This window comes from Thermobia domestica, chromosome 1, assembly GCF_964235325.1.
Source record: "Thermobia domestica chromosome 1, izTheDome1.hap1.1, whole genome shotgun sequence".
Taxonomy (NCBI): Eukaryota; Metazoa; Arthropoda; class Insecta; order Zygentoma; family Lepismatidae; genus Thermobia; species Thermobia domestica.
The window spans coordinates 333,810,120-333,830,649 of NC_137454.1; the positions used below are offsets into that span (position 1 = coordinate 333,810,120).

General features: G+C 35.6%; 1 protein-coding gene across 8 annotated transcripts in view; it reads right to left on the reverse strand.

The window, feature by feature from the left end:
• Positions 1-20,530, reverse strand: part of Dys (Dystrophin) — a 1,830,839-nt gene that overhangs the window by 586,774 nt on the left and 1,223,535 nt on the right. The window lies entirely within an intron of this gene.

Below are 20,530 nucleotides of genomic sequence, written 5' to 3' on the forward strand. Positions count from 1 at the left end.
ATCAATCCCTTTACTACAATAAGCTTAATATTCGAAGATTACTCGTAAGATTTAATTTTATTAGGTAATTCCGTGCAATCAAAATAATATCAGCATTGTGGTCTTTCTATACGGTTTCTGAATTCGCTTTTTTCTGTGAGAACAGAATTTGTGGTATAAAGTCCAGCGTAACGCAATTTCGAGCCATAAAAATACAAAAAAAAAAAAAAAAAAAAAAAGTCCTTCAAATGCTGTCTAAAAAAGGTACAAATAAGACTGATTGGAGTCGAGATGGTGACTACACGCTACATGTCTAGAAAATCATCTGGTCAATCAGAGTTTTTCAGTGCTCATGGGTCTTCTCGGGGTATTCCCGTTTCTTCCCACTTTTTCAGTCCAGCAATTCTTCCATCATCATTCACTTGCTTTAATCATCGTCTCCCTTAGCCTAACAGGGATAACCGTGGGATGTTAAACCAAAGATTTCATTTCATTTCAAAAGAGTTCTTCATAGATTACGTAAAATCAGAAGATTGGTTTAGAAAAAACAGCTCGTGCTCCTGAATGATGAACAACATATCCTGAAACCATGCACTAACCCGCATACCACTGTTGTTCAGTTGGGTTGCCGGCTCTGTAGGATATGAGCAATCATCGACAGTTTACTTACGGGTTTAACAATACAGTAAATATACGTATTTTGCAAAATAGATGAATGTTAAAATAAGGTAAAAGATTATGTAAAACGAAAATTGACTGTTTGATTATATAATGGAATATAATAATACATTTTCTAATGTATAAAATTCCATATTTATTGTCGTGATTTACTTAATAGTGGAACAAATGTTTGCGTTCGAAATAGTGTCAGTTTAAGATTGTATGATATACTATATTTACGATTTGTGTGTTGGGTTTGTCCTCCCCGCTGGTCTACTGGCTGAAAATAATAATAATAATAATAATAATAATAATAATAATAATAATAATAATAATAATAATAATAATAATTTCACCATCATTCATTTTCATCCAACATCAATCTCCTTTACCTTAATAGTAATAACCGTGAGGCAGTGGCATAGGGAAGGGGGGCTCGGGGGGGCCTCCCAAAGAGGTTCGACAATGTACTTTGATGTTTGTAATTTTATATATATTTTTTGTTTGTTTTTCTCTATATGTACCTATAACAGCACTTCGGCCCCTCCCAAACGCACATCCTGGTTACGCTACTGCCATGAGGTGTCAAATTAAAAAAAAAAAAGAAAGAAAGAAAGAAAGAAAAGTCCCGAAAATTATGGATTCGACACTAATATACTGTAGGTCATTTTTGATTATATATATATATATCCTCCTCCTCCTCCATGTTAATAAGCTGAATTTGGATTTAAATGGTATCGGAAAATGTCACTGTTCATTTCAGTGACCCCGAAAACTATGGATTCGACACTAATATCGGCCATTTTAGATCATTTTTAAATATCTCCCCCGCCCCTAAGTTGCACCATCAAAGCGAAATGATAAAAGCCATCGGGAGTCTGAATCTCATCTATGTTGAAAACTTGATAAAGATCTATCGGGTGCTTCAAGAGTTATAAATAAATATTAAGTCACAAACACAGTCTATATACATATTACTGTTTAAAAAAACATCCGTGTCTTTTAGCCTACGGGCATAAGCGTTGAATTTTAAACTAGAAATTTCTCTTCACTGTCTTGTAAGTACCTTACTTATGTTATTAGTATTTTAATAACATTTAAACAAATGACACAATCTTTTAGTTTTACGTCAGGGGCGTACGCAGGGGGTGGGTCCTGGGGGTCCGGACCTTCCCCCGAAATCCCGACTTTTTGTAAGTGTAGTCTACTTTTAGGGGCAATTTAAAAAAATATTCATATAATTTAGCCTCAAATTGTATTTTGACCCCCCCCCGAAACGCTTTAGACCCCTCCCGAAATGAATTCCTGCGTACGTCGATGTTTAACGTCCCACATTTTTGCCCTTTTAGTCTAAGGGAGACAGATGATGAAGGCAAGTGAATGATGACGGAATAATCGGTGAAATGAGAGACTGGGAGAAAATGGGAGTACCCCGAAAAAGTCCACAGATACCATGTTGTCCACCACAAACTTACTCAGCCGGGAATAGAACCAGGGACTCCACGCACCAGAGGTAAACGCTCTACTACTGGGCCACCATGCTCCCCTAAATAAATGACAGATTGACAATTTATTATAACCATAATTTTTTAAAGATATAATATCTTAGAAATTAGGGTTATAATAAACTTCTAATTCTATTTATTATATTGTAAGCTGATGTAACTAACAATTGGAAACGTTCTACTTTACACATTCATAGTATATCACTATATTTTAAAGTAAGATAAATCTAATTTAGTGTGTTTTTTAAATTTAATTTTATTTTATATGTAGGGATGCGCACGAGACAAGATTTGTGGCTGTCTCGTCTCAAAAATGTGCTGTAAAAGTGACGTCTCGACTCGAAAAATGTATATTTTTCTATTGGAAGAGTCGTGTCTCGACTCGAATTTTGTCAGGAAAATTCTGTCTCGACTCGACTCGTGCGCATCCCTATTTATATGGCTGTTTTTATACTATGATTTTTACTATTGTATTTAAAATGTACATTGAATTTTATACTTTAAACTAAGTAGTCTTGGCTGTATTAATTATGTTATATTTTATACATACTGCAGTGGCTGACATTGTTCTTAGTACTTTTAATGAGTAAATGATTATTATTAAACCACTGGACGAAAGCACGCTATTTGGTAAATACTGTACATTTTTCTGCATCAGAGAATGTCGATTTATCATTCACTTCCAGGAATTGAATATGAATGATACACAGCGACAGGAAAAGCATAGCGACAACGAACCGCAAAATATTGATGGTTGCGCAGACCGAGATGCATTTGCTAGTACCTAAAACAATATTGACACCCAGAACACATTTTTAGTAAATATGATTCTATTCTAGTTTAATGTGTACCTTATTCTGAACACTACGTAGAGCTACTTGATTTTGTCTCCTACACAAAATAAATAAATAACGAAGATAGCAGAAGTTCATACTGTCACCCTGCATTATGACATGTCAACTCCTTATCCCATCCCCAGGCTTTTAACGCATTATACCGAAAATTATTTCGAGCACAGTATTATAATATTCGGTAGATAAATGGTACACGGGTTTTCCCTCGCCTTTTTCATTATACAAATTTCAATATACTTTATACACTAGGTTACAAATGAGTACTTCTCTAATGTTTCTTTTCCTCTATGGATTCAACCTCCTGCCCATAGCGACGCGGAGACTGAGGGTTAGTGGTTAAAGGCGATCCCGCCCGATGCAGCACATAACTAGGGTAGTATCTCCTGCCTGATGCAGCGCGGAGATTAGGGATGCGCACGAGACGAGTCGAGACGGGATTTTCCTGACAAATTTTGAGTCGAGACACGACTCTTCCAATAGAGAAATATACATTTTTGGAGTCAAGAAGTCACTTTTAGGGGCCGCGGTGGCTCAGTGGTAGAGTGTTCACCTCTGGTGCTAGGGGTCCCGGGTTCAATCCCAGCTCCCGCCAAGTGAACTTTGTGGTGGACAAACACTGTGTGCGTGAGTTTTCTCGGGGTTCTCCCGTTTCCTCCCACTATCTTCATTTCACCATTTCATTCATTCCTCATCTTCACCGTCTTCTTTAGCCTAACTGGCATAACCGTGGGACGTAAAACTCAAAGATTTCATTTTCAAGTCACTTTTACAGCACATTTTCGAGTCGAGACAGCCACAAATCTTGTCCCGTGCGCATCCCTAGCGGAGATGGATTAGGATACCTCTTGCCTGATGTAGTTCAGAGGTAAGATAGTATCTCCTGTCCGATGTAGCGCCTAGATAGGTGAGGATATCTCTTGCACGATGCAGCTCAGAGGTAAGGTTACAGGAGTTTCTCCCACCCAGATAGTTAGGATGTGATCAATTGATAGCTGATGTCTTCTGCCTCGAGGAGTCCGCTTTCATAACCAGTGTTTAGAGGCGGAGTCTGCGGAGGAGTTGAGGGGGTCCTCTTCGTGTCCTTTCGTATTTCCTCGGACATTACATCCATTGACTCCTTGCTGGTGCAGAACCACGAGGTGTTGTTTACTAATAATACTGCATATTCAACACTTTTAAAGCCTTGGTGACGTTCAGTAAGATTCCTACCTCCAATCGGATAGTCCAGGTTTGATTCCTGGTCGAGCGGAGTTTATTTATCTTACTCTCATGCTTACGCGACTCAAGGATTCACCCACCCTTGTAAGTACCGAAATTCTGAAAGTGTGGAACATTTCCTGATTTCTACAACACAGGGATGGCAATAGAAATACCTTTATACGTTTACTTGCATCATCATCATTACAGGTATATTATCATTATTGGCAGATCACTTGCCGCAACTGAGAAACTTCCAAGTTCCCCCGGTCTCCCGCTAAGCTCTTCGTCTTCACATACGATTTTTCTGTTTTCATATCGTCCATCTCTTTCCTGCATCATACTCTAGCACGTCCCTCATGATACAGTTACTTCTTAGTCAATGTCCAAATCTGTTTCTCTTCCTCTTCTTAATAATATATAAAATTACTATTTTCTCCCCCACCATTTCTAACACCCTCTCATTTGTTTTCCGCTCGATCCATTCTTCTCCACACCCATACTTCCAAAGCTTCCAATCATTTTTCATCATTTTTGTGTGATATCCATGTTTCTTACCAATACAGTACAATACTCCACACGAAGCATTTTATGATTCTTTTGCTCAAGTCTTATTCAAGGACTCACAAAAGGGTATTTTCTTCCTCCTAGAGGCTTCTTTCGCTATTCGTATCCTTTTATTTCACGTTCGCATTTCATACCATTTCTAATAATACTCCAATGGTATCGAAAATAGCCACCTGTTCTAATTTCTCCTCTCCTTCTTATTTCTATATTTGACACAGACCGCTTCGTTCCAGTAACCGAAACTTTTCTAACATTCACCAGCGACTCACTGAATGTGTTTCATTCTAACACTTTCAGTGAGTAATGGGTCAACAGGATGTGACTTAATTACCGCGATCCACCATCCAGTGTGACCCACTGCGACCCATTCTCATCCACCGACTAACTGTGACATACCGATCCACTCTGCTCAGTGCATTGTAGACAGCGTTTTCTGAACACTGGTGAAGTTGTCTACGTTTACTTTCAAGGTCTCTATTTCTCTTCCTTTTAAATTTGTTTCTGTTTACTTACCTGAGATGAGTATATCTAAGGGAAAAAAGAACTTCAGGCACTTTTGGATATTGATATTTGTAATTGTAATAATAGCAATACGACTTACTACTTGGCTTTCGAGACACACAGCCTATGAGTTTTTAGAGTAGCTAATTACTGGGAAAAAGTACATTTTTGAAGACTTTTGATATAGGGTTAGGTCTTAATCCAAACTGGGATTTTTTATAATATCGCTTGCATTATAATACATATCCGAAGGGGTAGTGGGAGTTCGAATTTTTGCGGAAAAAAATGAGTATCTCACAAGTCGTTCAACTTAGGGAGCTGAAATTCAGTACATTAAATCTTTATTAAAAATAAACATAACATGTCCTAGCATTTTTTTTTTAATCTGCTTTATGGGGGTGGCACTTTCTACATATGGGAAATTGGAAGTGGCTTGATTTGTAAAAATAATCGAAAACGATCAATATTAGCAGAGGAACAGATCAGAAACAATTATTAATTGAGACTTAGAAACCAAATATATAGTACTGCGCTTTATATATCCACTGCTTTCTATTATAATTGATGAAGTTTGTGTTTATTATATGGAGCGTCCAGAGCGCAAGGCATTCAAGCCATAAAGTTGTGAGAAAAATAGACATGAAATCTATACTATAAGCTTAATTACATGGAAATTTCAAGTTGGTACTGTGCGCTTAATTATACAGAAAATTTTACACTTTTATCCTTTACGTTGGTCTACTTACCTTGATTTGGGACTTTGAAGTTTCATCTTTTTTTCCATTGAACGGTAATTCAACAAGGAAATAATTATACAATGATAACTTAATTGAAATTCATCGTAATTTGATCCATGACAAATACTTTACCATTTTATATTGTAAAGGTCAGATCTACCGTTATTGTAACAGAGCAGTGCCTAAGCGACTGACCATAGGAATTCAAACTCCGATTATTCAGAATTTCACAGCCATGTTTTATTTACAAGTGTAAACTCTTTAGTCAGTAGAGAATCATGGACGTGGATCATGGGTCAGAGTTGATCACAATGGATTTGGGTGGATCGGAGTAGGTCACAGTGGCTAAGAGTGGTTCATGGTAGGTGGTGGGTCAGGGTGTCGTGGTGGGTCGTGGGTCACGATGGTTGATGGGTCAGTGGGTCGTGGGTGAAAGTTTCATTGACCCACGCCATCTCTTTACAGTTCTTCCTGAAGTTTTCTAACATTTTATTGATTTTCTTTTCAGATTGCGTCACAAGTGCCATATCATCTGCAAACCGTGTACATCTAATCATGCTGTCCTACCGAAATACCGGCTTTACTATTTAGGGTCTTTTTCACTATCTCTTCTAGATAGATATATAGTTACAGGTAATGGTGGCGTTAATTATGGACATCCATAACAGATATCACATACATGAAAATCTGTGCTAATGTTAGGGAGATTTTATTTTTAAGTTTTAAAACATAGAAAGTACTTTTAAGGTTAAAAACTTATGTCGATTCAGATTAAAACCTCACATACTTGGGATTGGTTGGTTGCGTGATTATAGTTTAGCGACCCTTTCAGCAATAAGCCTAGATGAAACGCGGACCTACACACAGCCTAACGTGGAACCCGAACAATATGATTACCCCACTAGGTCTCCCGCGCCAAATACGCGTACGTTAACCATATAGCCATACGAGAGACTCTCGCATACTTGGGTTATGATAGGGTACATAAAGACAGAGTATTGATGCTGTTGAAACTGCTGCCAAACAGATATGTCTCTGTGTGGGTAAAAGACTCGCATTACTTTTGGGGGGGGGGGGTTTAAAAAAAAGCATAATGAAATAAAAACCTCACAAACTTGGATTTGATTTGATTTCATTTCAGTTTAGCTTCCCATTCAGTTTAGCTTCCCAGCTATATGAGACGTGAACCTAATGTGTAACGTGGAATCAGAACCAGATGAGCTTTGCCCGGAATTGAACCCGAGTCTTCCACAGGAAAGATGTGTACGCTAACTGCTTAGCCACGAGGGAACTCTCTCACACACTTGGAGTATGAGAGAGCATAAAATATTGTCTGCTTCAACATCAGCATAGACTAATTCATAAATGTAAATTTTGAGTAACCTTCTTTACAGCCTTTACCAGAGTTGATTATTATCTTTGCTAGCACACAAGGACGAATACAGGGTGTGGGTCCTGGAAGTCCGTACCCGTCGCCCTCTCGAAATTCCGACTTTCTGAAAATGTACTCTAATTTTAGGGGTGACTTTACACATTTTAATATAATTTATCCTTATATTGAATTTGGTCCTCCTCAAAAGTTTTGGAACCCTCCCTAAATAAATTCCTGCATAGATATAAATAAAACGTCTGAGACCACTGTACGACCAGCTCTCTCCGGTATCTAGTGTCTAGCGCTCACACTTTTGATGCACCTGCTCATGGATTTCATTACCAAGGAGATAAAACTTAGTATTATACGCATTACGTTCGATCCCATCGTGTGCCATGTGAGCTTTGTGGTGGACAAGCACCGTGTGCATGGGTTTCCTCGGAATTCTCTCGTATCCCCTCACTTTCTTCATTCCGTCATTTCATTCATTTCTCATCATCACCGTCTTCTTTAGCTTAGCCGACATAACTGTGGGACGTAAAACTTAAAGATTTCATTTCATTTCACATAAACGCATTACGATGGTTCGGATTTCACCTTAAACTTAGAATTACGCACAAAACGAGATGAGATAGAATTTTTGGTGGCTAGTCAGACCACTTCCAATAGAAATGTATATTTTTCGAGGCGAGACACGACATTCACGAATCATTTTCAAGACGAGACAGGCTTAAATCCGCACTTAAACTGTAGGTCTACGCAGGCCCGTATCCAGGGGGGTCTAGGGGGCCGCCCCCCTAAATTTTTGCTGTCCTCCTAAAATTCTCACGGTAGGTTTGCAAATGAACTATAATATGGTGATTAACTGTAATATGGTTGGATCGGGCCCCCCTAACTTCAGCCCTCCCTACATTTTTGGGCTGGCTACCGGTCTGGGTCTACGTCCCATACGCCCTCGGTGCTAAAATGTGATGCTCAATTTCGACAAATAAATAATTATGACTAAAATACAATTACTCATCCTATACACAAATTAACTAATGACTTAGGAACTATTGTTCTTTTAACGGCTTAATTTGCCAGATATTCTTGCTTGAGATAATTTATTTTTTTCGTACTCCATTACGAAGGTAGAAGAATAATGGTTTAAAGTAGCTTGTTGAAAGGTCTACACTATGTAATGCTTATGTTATTTATAGATATTATTATTTATATCTCAATTCGTTAGGTGCAAGTCTGCACTTGCATACACATTATTATTAGTCATTGTGAAGCTAATATATTTCGCTTGCAAATTTTCTGAATTTTGACAACCCAATTATTAACCTGCACAACTGCCGTTTTTTTTCTTTGTATAGTCTACTTGTCTTAAAGCAATTATTCATAGGGACATGTTGCTCTAGGTATTTAACATAAATTTCTTCAATTAAACTGATAAATTAGCGTTAGAATTTAGACTAATATTGTTCGTCCGCTTACTGATCTTTAAGTACAGTCCTGACAGCAGTTCAGTTTATGTACACAGTAATTCTTTACGTAAAGTTAAAACATCGTCCTTCTGGACTGTCGTGCCATCTATAGCCAAGCGGAAGAATTTATACTGTCACTCGCGACTGCCATTACAGCTCTGACATCTAGCGGTGGAGACGTGAAATAAATCGACATCCTAAGCTTGTGCTGCCACCACGGCATGGACGGTAAGTTCATGAATGTTTTAGCGCAGGTATCGGGATTATCTTGTAACTGGACTACAAACCAATCCAGTGGCGTAATAAAATAGTTACGAGCTGGCCCCCTACAACCACATTTGAGCTTCGATGTGCCTCTGTCTACATTCAGTAACAAAAGTTTATGCCCAATAATTTTATAATTGATTGAAGGTGGCGCCAAAATATTTTTCTTACTTGTAATGCAGCTGGATCCAGAAATATTTTTAGATCAGCCATGCAACATTCGATATTATATTATATAATATCAAACAGCAAATGTCTTAGTATGTCCGTCATATTCATTCCTAACAATAAATGGTAACAGATGTCGCCACCTATGCTATCGGGTGTTAAATTGTACAGGTAAATTTACTGATTTAGTGACGGTTTAATTGCAACTTTAAAAAACTACGTTGTTTCAGTTTCTCAACTTTTCAAAAATAAATAATCGTGTTCGATGTAGCCAATTAGAGCTAACTATGCATGATTTTAACTAGTGTTGCCCACAAGACGATGAGACGAGACCATGCTGTCTTGTCTTGTTTCGCAAATAAATTGTCTCGTCTCATTTCGATAAAGTTTTTCTCGTCTTGTTTCAAAAATTTTATCCCTTTAGTCTAAGAGAGATGGATGATTAAGGTTGATGTAAACGGACAAGCTTTGCCAATAGATGTCACTACAGTCTTCGTATCTCTCTCATGTATTTTTTTACATTTTACGAAAATTCACGACTTATCTTACAAATTTCAACCTAGAGACTTCAAAATTTTTAGAGAAGGAACTTCATAACCTATCGAAGGCAACAATTCGTGCTGAATTTTTATTTAGAATTTCCTTCATTGTTGAAATAGTTATATTGTTAAAGGTTTGGATATCCAATTCAACAATCAAGCCACCTCAACAATGAAGTTCTAAATAAATAAAAAAATCGGCACGGATTGTTGCGTTCGATAGGTTATAAAGTTCCTTCTCTAAAAATGTGAAGTCTCTAGATTGAAATTTATAAGATAAGTTGTGAATTTTCGTAAAATGTAAAAAAAAAAAAAAAAAAAAAAAAAATGAGGGACATACGAAGACTGTAGTGACATCTATCGGCAAAACTTATCCATTTAAACCAACCTTAAGGCAAGTGAATGATGATGGAAGAATGAGTGGAATGAGAATGTGGAAGGAAGCGGAAGCACCCTGAAGAAAAACATGGACGTGATTTTGTCCACTAAAACCTTACTTGGCCGGGATCGAACCAGGGACCCAACGCACCAGAAATAAGCACTCTACCACTGAGTCAACGTCCTCCTCCCCCGAAAATTTTTGGAATTTGATTCTCGTAAAAATGCAGTTTTAGGTATTTCAAAATGAAATACTGTTTTTTTCTTTTTTTTCACAGTGGAAAATATTCTTTAGAGAGTATGATGCCGTAACCAGGGATCTTCTGGGGTTGTAATTTCTATTTTAGAACTCGTCATGCCATTGTGAACGCTAATCTCTGGATTTAGAAAACGGATAGAAAGCAAATGATGTTAAATAAAAATAAAATTTAAGCGTACATTTTTGTATAATGATAATGTATACTAAGAAGTAATTTGAAATGAAAAGGCTTGTCTTCAGTTCCAAAATTAAAGCTTTATATTCCTCCTCGACTCTAAAAAAGCAAAATTGGGCTTTACAATAATTTAAGAAATACTGTGAATGATTATAATTTCTATAATAGTTTACGATAATATATAAATACTACGATCTATGATAGTTTTTGCTTCCAATTGAAGGGATGAATATCAAAAGAGCCTAAAAGTCAATTTTTGTCAATTTTGAGATATTGGTTCTATTAAGTTCCATTTCAGTATCTCCGTATATTGAACAGCGTTTCATGCCAAAACTCCATAAATCAAATTAATTGTAGGTAAAAGAAAACAGCGTTTCTTGTGCTCAGCAAATAGTCTGTTTGTGTTAAAAAAAAAAAAAAAAAAAAAAAAACAGCGTTGTTTTCCAAAATGTCCTTAGTCAACAGTATTTTCTGAAGTTATTTTCTGACTCGTGCCTAAAAACACTTATATAAAACTCTTGCTATAGATGACAACTTCATCGTTATCTTACGAAAAGTAAGCAATTACAATGTTTTATATAGATTACTTTTCTTTCACAGAAGCAGAATGCTGGAAACACACAAAAAATTGTCTCCTGAAAAACTTACTTTTTGACTTACGCTCTTTTGGAATTCGGCTCTTATTACATTTACTAGGATCACTCTAGTGGGCATTGTATGTAAGATTTGTAGCTGCATAAAGTGCCTACTATGATCTATAATAGTTTTTGCTTCCAAATATATTTACTAGGACCACGTTAGTAAGCATTATACGTAAAGATTTATAGCTGCATAAAGTGCCTCTTGAGATCTCCAATAGCTTTCATTTCCAAATACATTTACTAGGATCACAACAGTGGGATTTGTAACTGAATGCAAATCCGTAAGATTTGTAGCTGCATAAAGTGATTCTTCAGATCTCTTATAGTTTTTTTGCTTCCAAATACATTTACTAGGATCACGCTATTGGACATTTTACGTAAGATTTGTAGCTGCATAAAGTGCCTCTTGAGATATCTAATAGATTTTGCTTCCAAATACATTTACTGAGATCATGCTAGTGGCTATTATACGTAAGATTTGTAGCTGCATAAAGTGCCTCTTGAGATATCTAATAGTTTTTGCTTTCAAATACATTTACTGAGATCATGCTAGTAGCTATTATACGTAAGATTTGTAGCTGCACAAAGTGCCTTTTGAGATCTCTAATAGTTTTTTGCTTCCAATTACATTTACTAGGATCACGATAGTGGGATTTGTAGCTGCATTACAATATGTAAGATTTGTAGCTGCATAAAGTGATTCGTCAGATCTCTGATAGTTTTTTGCTTCCAAATACATTTACTAGGATCACGCTATTGGGCATTTTACGTAAGATTTGTAGCTGCATAAAGTGCCTCTTGAGATATCTAATAGTTTTTGCTTCCAAATACATTTACTGAGATCATGCTAGTGGCTATTATACGTAAGATTTGTAGCTGCACAAAGTGCCTTTTGAGATCTCTAATAGTTTTTGCTTCCAATTACATTTACTAGGATCACACTAGTGAGCATTATACGTAAGATTTGTGGCTGCATAAAGTGCCTCTTGAGATCTATAATAGTTTTTTGCTCATGTGGTTTGGATTCCAAGTTAATCAGTAGGTCCACGTCTCATATAGCCTCGCTGCTAAACGGGACGTTAAACTCAAAATCAACTTAACTCAATAGTTTTTGCTTCCAAATGTATTTAGTAGGATCACTATAATAGGCATTATACATAAGATTTGTAGCTGCATAAAATACATCTTGAGATCTCTAATAGTTTTTCTTCAAAATACATTTACACTAGGATACGCTAGTGGGTATTATACGTAAGTTTGTAATGATAGTACTCCGTCCGTTCGTTCGTTACCCCACACGATAACTCATGAACGAAAACGAACTTTTGAATTTTATTGTTTTGCAATAGAAAGCTAAAGCAATTACCTCGGTCAAGTTCATTATTGAAGTTCATTCGTTACCATCTTTATAGGTAAGGGTAACTATCCTTACCCTATACATGGAATTATGGGCTGAGGTTAAAATGTTTATAAGTTAATAGATTTTGGTTGTCTCAAACGTGTCGCCATGTTTGGCCTAATCCTCGTTTCGCCCAACCAATTATCTGACACTTTTATGACTGATAAATGATAAGATTTGTGTCCACCATTTTAGGCGAAAAAAGGATCCTCGTTTGGCCTAACCCTCGTTACGCCTAAAATGGCGGACAATAAGAAAAAATCGTATAAATTCAACTAGAGGGAAATTATATAAGAGAAAATTCCCTAGTATATAAAGAATTAAGAAATGTATAATATATAGATTAATATTATATTAACTATTTTCGAGGAGTTAGGATTACCAAGACTCCTTTATGTATTTACTAGGACCATGGATAAATACGAATATATATGAGTATGCGAATAGCAAAACCCGTTAAATGCACATTTTAAAATTTGTGACAAATCGAGAAAAACTGTTTAAACACGTCATAATTGTAAAATAACATTAGAAACTAGAGAACATTAAAAAATTAAGAATAATGTGAGTGTTGGTCTGTCAAAAGCTGTATAATCACACTAGTCTGTGAATTGCGTTATTGAAGAAAATAGTTTGGATTTGACAGGTTTTGCGTATGTAAATGGAAATAACAGCTTTTGCATTTGGACGAGCGGCCATTTTTGTTAAGAAAGAGGTTCTGCTGAAGCTGAAGAGACTGTTTAGAGAAGAACCTAATCCAACAATGTTCTGTTCAAAGTAAAGAGTTACCCTGAAATACAAAACAAATGACTTTTAACCAAAGGATAGTCCACTCACCTTGTCTTTTTGGCTACATTTCTTTTCCAGTTTTTCATGTGTCTTGTACGTTTACTAGACAATTTTGGTGTTGTCTGATAACAAAATTATGGTAATCGCTGCCTAGAGTATAGTTTTCTTTCGATTCTGCATGCATTTGTCTAATAATTATTAAAGAAAAGCAAATAAGCACAGAAAAGTTTCACGAACAGTTAGGTTAAGACGTATAGTGTCTCCATTTTCAGTCCAGGGTGCGCGGTGGCTCAGTAGTAGATCGTTCACCTCCGGTGCCTGGTTCGATCCCAGCTCGCGCCGTGTGGACTGTGGTGGACAAATACCATGCTCGTGGGTTTTCTCGGGGTTCTCCCGTTTCCTCCCACTTTCTTCATTTCATTCATTTCTCATCATCACCGTCTCCTTTAGCCTAACCGACACAACCGTGGGACGTAAAACTAAAGATTTCATTTTTTTTTTAAATTTTGAGTCCAAAAATAAAAAAAAAATGAAAGCACACTTCAAATTCTGCCAAATAAAATTTCGAATGATTTACGAAGAGTTGCAACAAATATTCAGATTACTAAACTAATCCTATATAGTACGAAACCTCAAATTATTTGAAATATGGAGTTAACCGGGTTTGATTCTGCTTTTCTCATAAGGTTATTTGCAGGTTTGGGATTTAACAGTTTATGAAACTGAATATGGGAGAAGAATTTAACTGGTTTTGCATCTCTTGCCATGATGGATTTAACAAGTTTTGGTAATTGGCACATATTTCAATCTAAATTTTTAACTAGTTAAAATGGCTTTTTCTACTGAATACTATTTGGAAATAATAGCTTTCCAATTAAGGTTTTCAGAGCAACCACTATCTCATTTTTTTTTAAGTGAATTTAACGGGTTTTGCCATTGGCCTACTCATATATCGTATATATATAGAGAACGTGTCGATATATATATATATATATATATATATATATATATATATATATATATATATATATATATATATATATATATATATATCGACACGTTCTCTAACGATCCAAAAGATTTATGGTATGGATTCCAAATCTTAAGAATAGATTTCATCTCAGCTTGAGTCTTCTATTAAAGTAAGAACTAGTACAACTTTCGGTTTCAATATTGATTCCTAAATATTAAAAATCGTACGAGATAATGAGAAATCGTTTTTGATGACAATTTAGCTTCCGATAAACAAGTTGCATATCTCACACTATCACTCTATTCCTGCCGTAAGTTTTAGATATATTTCCGGTTTCAATATTGAATCTGCACAATTTGGAAATCTTCAGCAGTTTAACAATGCAAAAAGAAACTCATATGTAAGAGAACAAGGTATAAATGTTTTCATAACTTTGCTTACTGCACCGAACACCAGTAAACCTTGGAATTATCCAAAGAGCAATTTGTCAGAGGAGCGATTTGTCACAAATCACTCATTTCGATCACAGTTGTCCATTGTTAAGTCATGAGCAAATTTAGGGATCTTTTGTCAGATCTAGCTCGAAATAGTTACAAATTTAATGCGAATTGTAATTACAATAGAATCATAATATGATCCCTTATAATGCATTAGCAGTTTCAAAAAAGCGTTGAAACTGGAATGAAATCGTCTGAAAGATCAGCAAAACCTACAATAAAATAACTTTTGCACCTACATAAGAAGAAACACACAAACTATATTTCCTTTAACATACCGATTAGCAGTACCATTTGACAATATCAGATATTTGGAAACAAACTGCAAATCTCAAATATAGTCACTATACACAATGTGGGGACATTAATATTCTCAAAATGGAACGAAAAAATAACTGTACGATTGTCGAAACATTTTTCCGAAAGCAAATAGTCCTATTACAAATTACTTATGGAAAAACTAATTTGTATTTCTCATTGCTTCACATAGTAGGGAATATTTTTTTTTTTCGAAAAATTTCCCTCCAGTTTTATCTCCACGAGCTTTTATAGTCCACCATTTTAGGCAAAACGAGGATTAGGCCAAACGAGTATCCTTATTTCGCCTAAAATGTGGGACATAAAGCTTATTTTTTATCTGTCATAAAAGTGTCAGATAATTGGTTAGGCGAAACGAGGATTAGGCCAAACGATGCAAGATCGTCTCAAAAAGTATTGGTGAGGTTGAAATCTCACATGTTTGAACTATGAGAGAGCATATAAAACCTAGAACATTGTTGTTATTTGACATCAGTTTTACCTTAAATATAAGATATTTTAGTTAAACCTCAATATACGAGAGCTGATCCAAAAATAAACAGCACTTCCTGAAAAAGAAAGCATGGACGTTATTTTTAAATACAATTATTTTGTTTCAAATACAACTTTAATTACTCTCAAAGTACTCTCCATTTCGACTCCTCTACGTCGATCTTCTCTGATGAGATGACGAAGTGTGGCGATGTCCTCGGTTCGCGCACCTGAAGGACGACCGAAACGTGGCTGATCTTCAATGGTCATTCCGCTCCTTTTAAACCGAGCATGCCATTCGTACACTTATGTTTTACTGAGAGCATGTTCTTTGTAAGCTGTTTGCATTATCACAACAGTTTCTGCTGCGTTCTTGCCGAGTAAAAAACAAAACTTCACAGTCACATGTTGTTCGTAAGAATCTGCCATTTCTTTGTGTCACGAGTGCACTACAGACACAGACTGAACTGCCATAGAAACTACACGCGTCGTTGTCGGTTGACGCTCTTGGCATACTGACTCAGGAGAGAGACTCCCACAGCGCCGTAGCGATGCAACCTCGTACTTTAACTGTACAATGCGCAGAAGTAATGTCGGTTACTTTGGGGTCCTCCCTCGTACATGTTTCGGTAAAGGTAAAATTTCACATCCTTGGGGGTAGAAGACTGTCTATAACGCTGACCACTTCAATTACCAGCATAAATTAATTCGTAAATGTAAGTTTGTTATGGTACTCTTTACTGAAATTACCACAGTTCATTTGGTCTAAGTTGTCCTCTTTCATGAGTCCGATGGTACTCAACATCGACTGTACAACCATATATATAAAACCACATGCTCTAAAACTAAAATACAGCATAATCGAATAGTAATACCTCAGCACCAAAAGTCTTTCTATAAAACAAGCTCCAACACACGCAATGTAAAACCACTTGACCTACAGAATTCCAGGGAGAAGACCGCTCATCACAAGTTGTATTGCGTGAGACGAAACTTTTTCGATATATACCGTCAGACTCCATAAACATGCACGCTCTCTGTTTTAAATCACACAAAAGCACCAGCAGTGAAGAACCGACTACCAAAGTAAATGAAGAAAGAGAAATTCGAAACAGAAACGTAGTCAACGACGAAATTATGCTACGCGTTAACACATTTGAAATCGGGAAGAGTGTGAGAAATTTTTAAGAAGTATGAAAATTCAGATGAGGAAAACATTTTGAATTTCTTTTATGCATATCTCTTGATGATTTTCATATGGTTCAACTTTCTGAATCAGAACGTCAAATAAAAATAGATCACAGAACTGAATAGAAAACGATACAAATTAATAGTTCAAGAATGAAGTTATTTTAATGCTATGTTGCAATGATTGTGTCAACACAAAATCTATCTGAATATAATAGGGGGGATACGTCTAAAGAAACAGAAACCTAATTCGGGAATTTAATTACTTAAAGCGTCATTTTACCTAGGGGTTCAATCCATATGGAATGATACAATGAGGATTGTTTCACCATTTTTATTGTTTTATTTTATTTTTATATCCTATTACCATGTTCATTGGAGCACAAAATTGTTTTTCAACATTTTTTATCAAAGCTCATTGTGAGTGGCGGCCATTTTTGTCGAGCATCATGTGCAAATGCTTTGCAGACGTTGGCGAAAACATGTAACTCTTAGGACTGCATTAGGCAAAAACATTGCAACAAGTACCATTTTCTTCAGTAATTTCTCTTCTTTAGTCTTGTTTCTTAGCCTGAAAAGTCTTAATTAAACCCTAATAGGTGAAAATTACTACTTACATAAGGAGCGAGGAGTTTTTAAATAAGGAGCGAGATATCAAAGTTGACCCCTTTTTAATTGTAACTACACATCTTAGGTAGACTCCTAAGATATCTCTGGATTTTCACAGAATATATTTCTATATAAGAGAAAATTAGAGTAAAATGTTCAACTTTGATATTTGATTTTTAACAAAGTTAAGAATTTTCAAAAAATGGCTAAGCGGTTAGTACACACGCCTTGGGTGTGGGAGACCCGAATTCGGGATTTCATTTCTGGTGGAGCTCTTGTGGTTCTTATCTCATACTAAGTTAAGCTGTAGATCCATGTCTTATATAGCCTCGCTGCTGAAATGGACGCTAAGCTCAAATCGATCAAAAATTACACGAAAAAAAAGTTTACGCTACTCTCAACCAGTTGTTTCTGAACTCAATAATTTACCAACTTGAAATATAGAACACTTTGCTTAAATTTATTTCTGTTTTAATGTTGAATGACTTAACCTTAGAAAAAGTTTACAACATTCAAATAAAAGAAGTTATTTTGAAAATTAAGTAAAACTGTTAACCAATCACGAATAAAAATAAATTGAAGCATTAAAAGTAGTAAACAGCATTTGAAAACATGAAATTGATTATTGTCATTGAAATAAGACAATGTATAGCAGGTAAAGGACCATGTCTCTGTACGCTCGTTATTTACTTTTCGGCTGGATGTAGAGCCAATATAAGAATAGTAAAAGAAAAAAATCTAACATTTGGAACCACAAAACAGATTTTGGGCTTGGCGACTTTATTATTATTATTATTATTATTATTATTATTATTATTATTATTATTATTATTATTATTATTATTATTATTATTATTATTATTATTATTATTATTGCCATGGCAAGACTCTTAGTGATGGAGTAGGAGGCACAACAAAGCCTGAAGTAAATTAAGAAAACTTCCAAAGAAGAGCAGGAAATCAAATCCTCAGTATAGAGGTGTTCGACTTCTACATATAAAACGATGAGGTATTACCTATTCTCTCATTGATAACAAACTAAACTAACTCTTTGGCCTATGGAATCTGGAGTTTCAATTCCGCGTTCAGAAAAGATCTCCACTGACGTCTGTCTTTAGCCAACTGGATCCAGTTTCTACTTTGTATTCCTATTTCTGTAAGACTTATATTAATATTGCCCTCCCATCTGCGCCTAGGTCTTTCTAATGGTCGTTTTCCGATTGGATTTTCAGTTAAAACTTTGAAAGTGTTTCTACTTTCTTCCATTCTGGCTATATGACCTGCTCGCATGAGCCTCCTATATTTGATGACCGTAACAATGTTTGGTAAACGGTATACATTATGCAGTTCCTCGTTATGAAGTTTCCACCATTCCCCATTTCCGTTCCTTTTGGGTCTGAATATTTGTCTTAGGATTTTATTCTCAAATACTTTCAATCTACATAGTTCCGTCAGAGTAAGGAACCATGTTTCGCAATCATATAGCACAACAGACATGATTATTGTTTTATAAATTTTAAGCTTCAAATTCCTCGACAGAATTTGCGATGACAAAATATTTTGACCTGAATAATAATACGAATTCCCTGCTTTCAGAAGACATTTAATGTCTTCGTAAATGTGGTTTTGGTCTGTTAACACTGGTCCTGGATATTTGAAAGTATCTAGATTGTCGAGAATATTATTGGATATTTTGACGCATCCATAATTTGCAATATTACGATCCGGCGAACTTCAATGTATTTAGTTTTTTTTCTGCATTTACTTCCAAACCCATGTCCATGCAAGCGTTCAATAACACCTCTGCATTTCTTTCTATTGTTCTAACATTTCCTATTATATTTACATCATCAGCTTACGCCATAACCTAAATACCATTCTGCTCTAGGTCCTGGTTGCTACCTTTGATTTTTCTTATAACGTACTCCAGAAGAAAGCTGAATAATAATGGCGACATCGTATCTCCTTGTTCTCTACTGCTCACCGTATCGAAGCACTTGAAACTTGTATGCGAGTCCATAACGTTTCAGAAAACGTAACTGTGGTGCTACGTAACGGAGAAAACGGACTTTTACAAAGACCATTATATTCGTTAAATTGTCCTTGACTTTACAAACAAATGGTACAGTGGCATGTGTCTATGATGGACAGTAATAGTTGGCACAAGTTGAACAGCTCAGTTTGGAGAACAATGATTTGTATGTACCATCCTGCAGGATCTACAATGTCATTTAAGAAGTTTGGTAGTGATCGTGTGTGGTTATCTGCTAAAAATATTCTAAGAAAAATATCATGTCTTGAACTTACAATGGCAATAGGCAAATCACACAGCATTCCACAAAACCTCTCTGAAGAAATGAGCGTGCTTTTTAACAGTCGTTCAGATTAGAAAAATTTTAAACGTATTTTTTTCCTCGATTTTGTAACTAAGATTAATAGGTTAATATTTCTTCTTCTTCTTCTTCTTCTTCTTCTTCTTCTTCTTATTATTATTATTATTATTATTATTATTATTATTATTTATTGATGAGTAATAGATTTCTTTTGTTTGAAAGCATTCTCATTAAAATGTACATGTATGTAGAAATAGCAATTAAAACATGTTTATCGTACAAGTTAAACTTTTTCTTTTTAATTGGTTAAGGCGCTAATTCTCTCACTCTACACACACACACACACACACACACACACACACATATATATATATATATATATATATATATATATATATTCAAATATAAAAGTTGAAATTTTTGCTATTTTTTCTTTTATAGATATATATTGTGTGAAAAAAAGAAAAAAGCTTTCTATTCCGAGTCCCACCAGAGATATAGCTTACTTCGAACTTTGGAAAAAGTCCAGAATTTCCATAGGAAACACCAGTGCTGTTACTCTTGCTATAGTGAGTATAGTACCATATGTAATTATATTTTTTTAAAAAAATCTGCTTTGATACAGGGTGGCCCAAAAGTAGGTATACAGTTCCGTACTGATCGGCTCACGGCATTTTATGTCATTTAC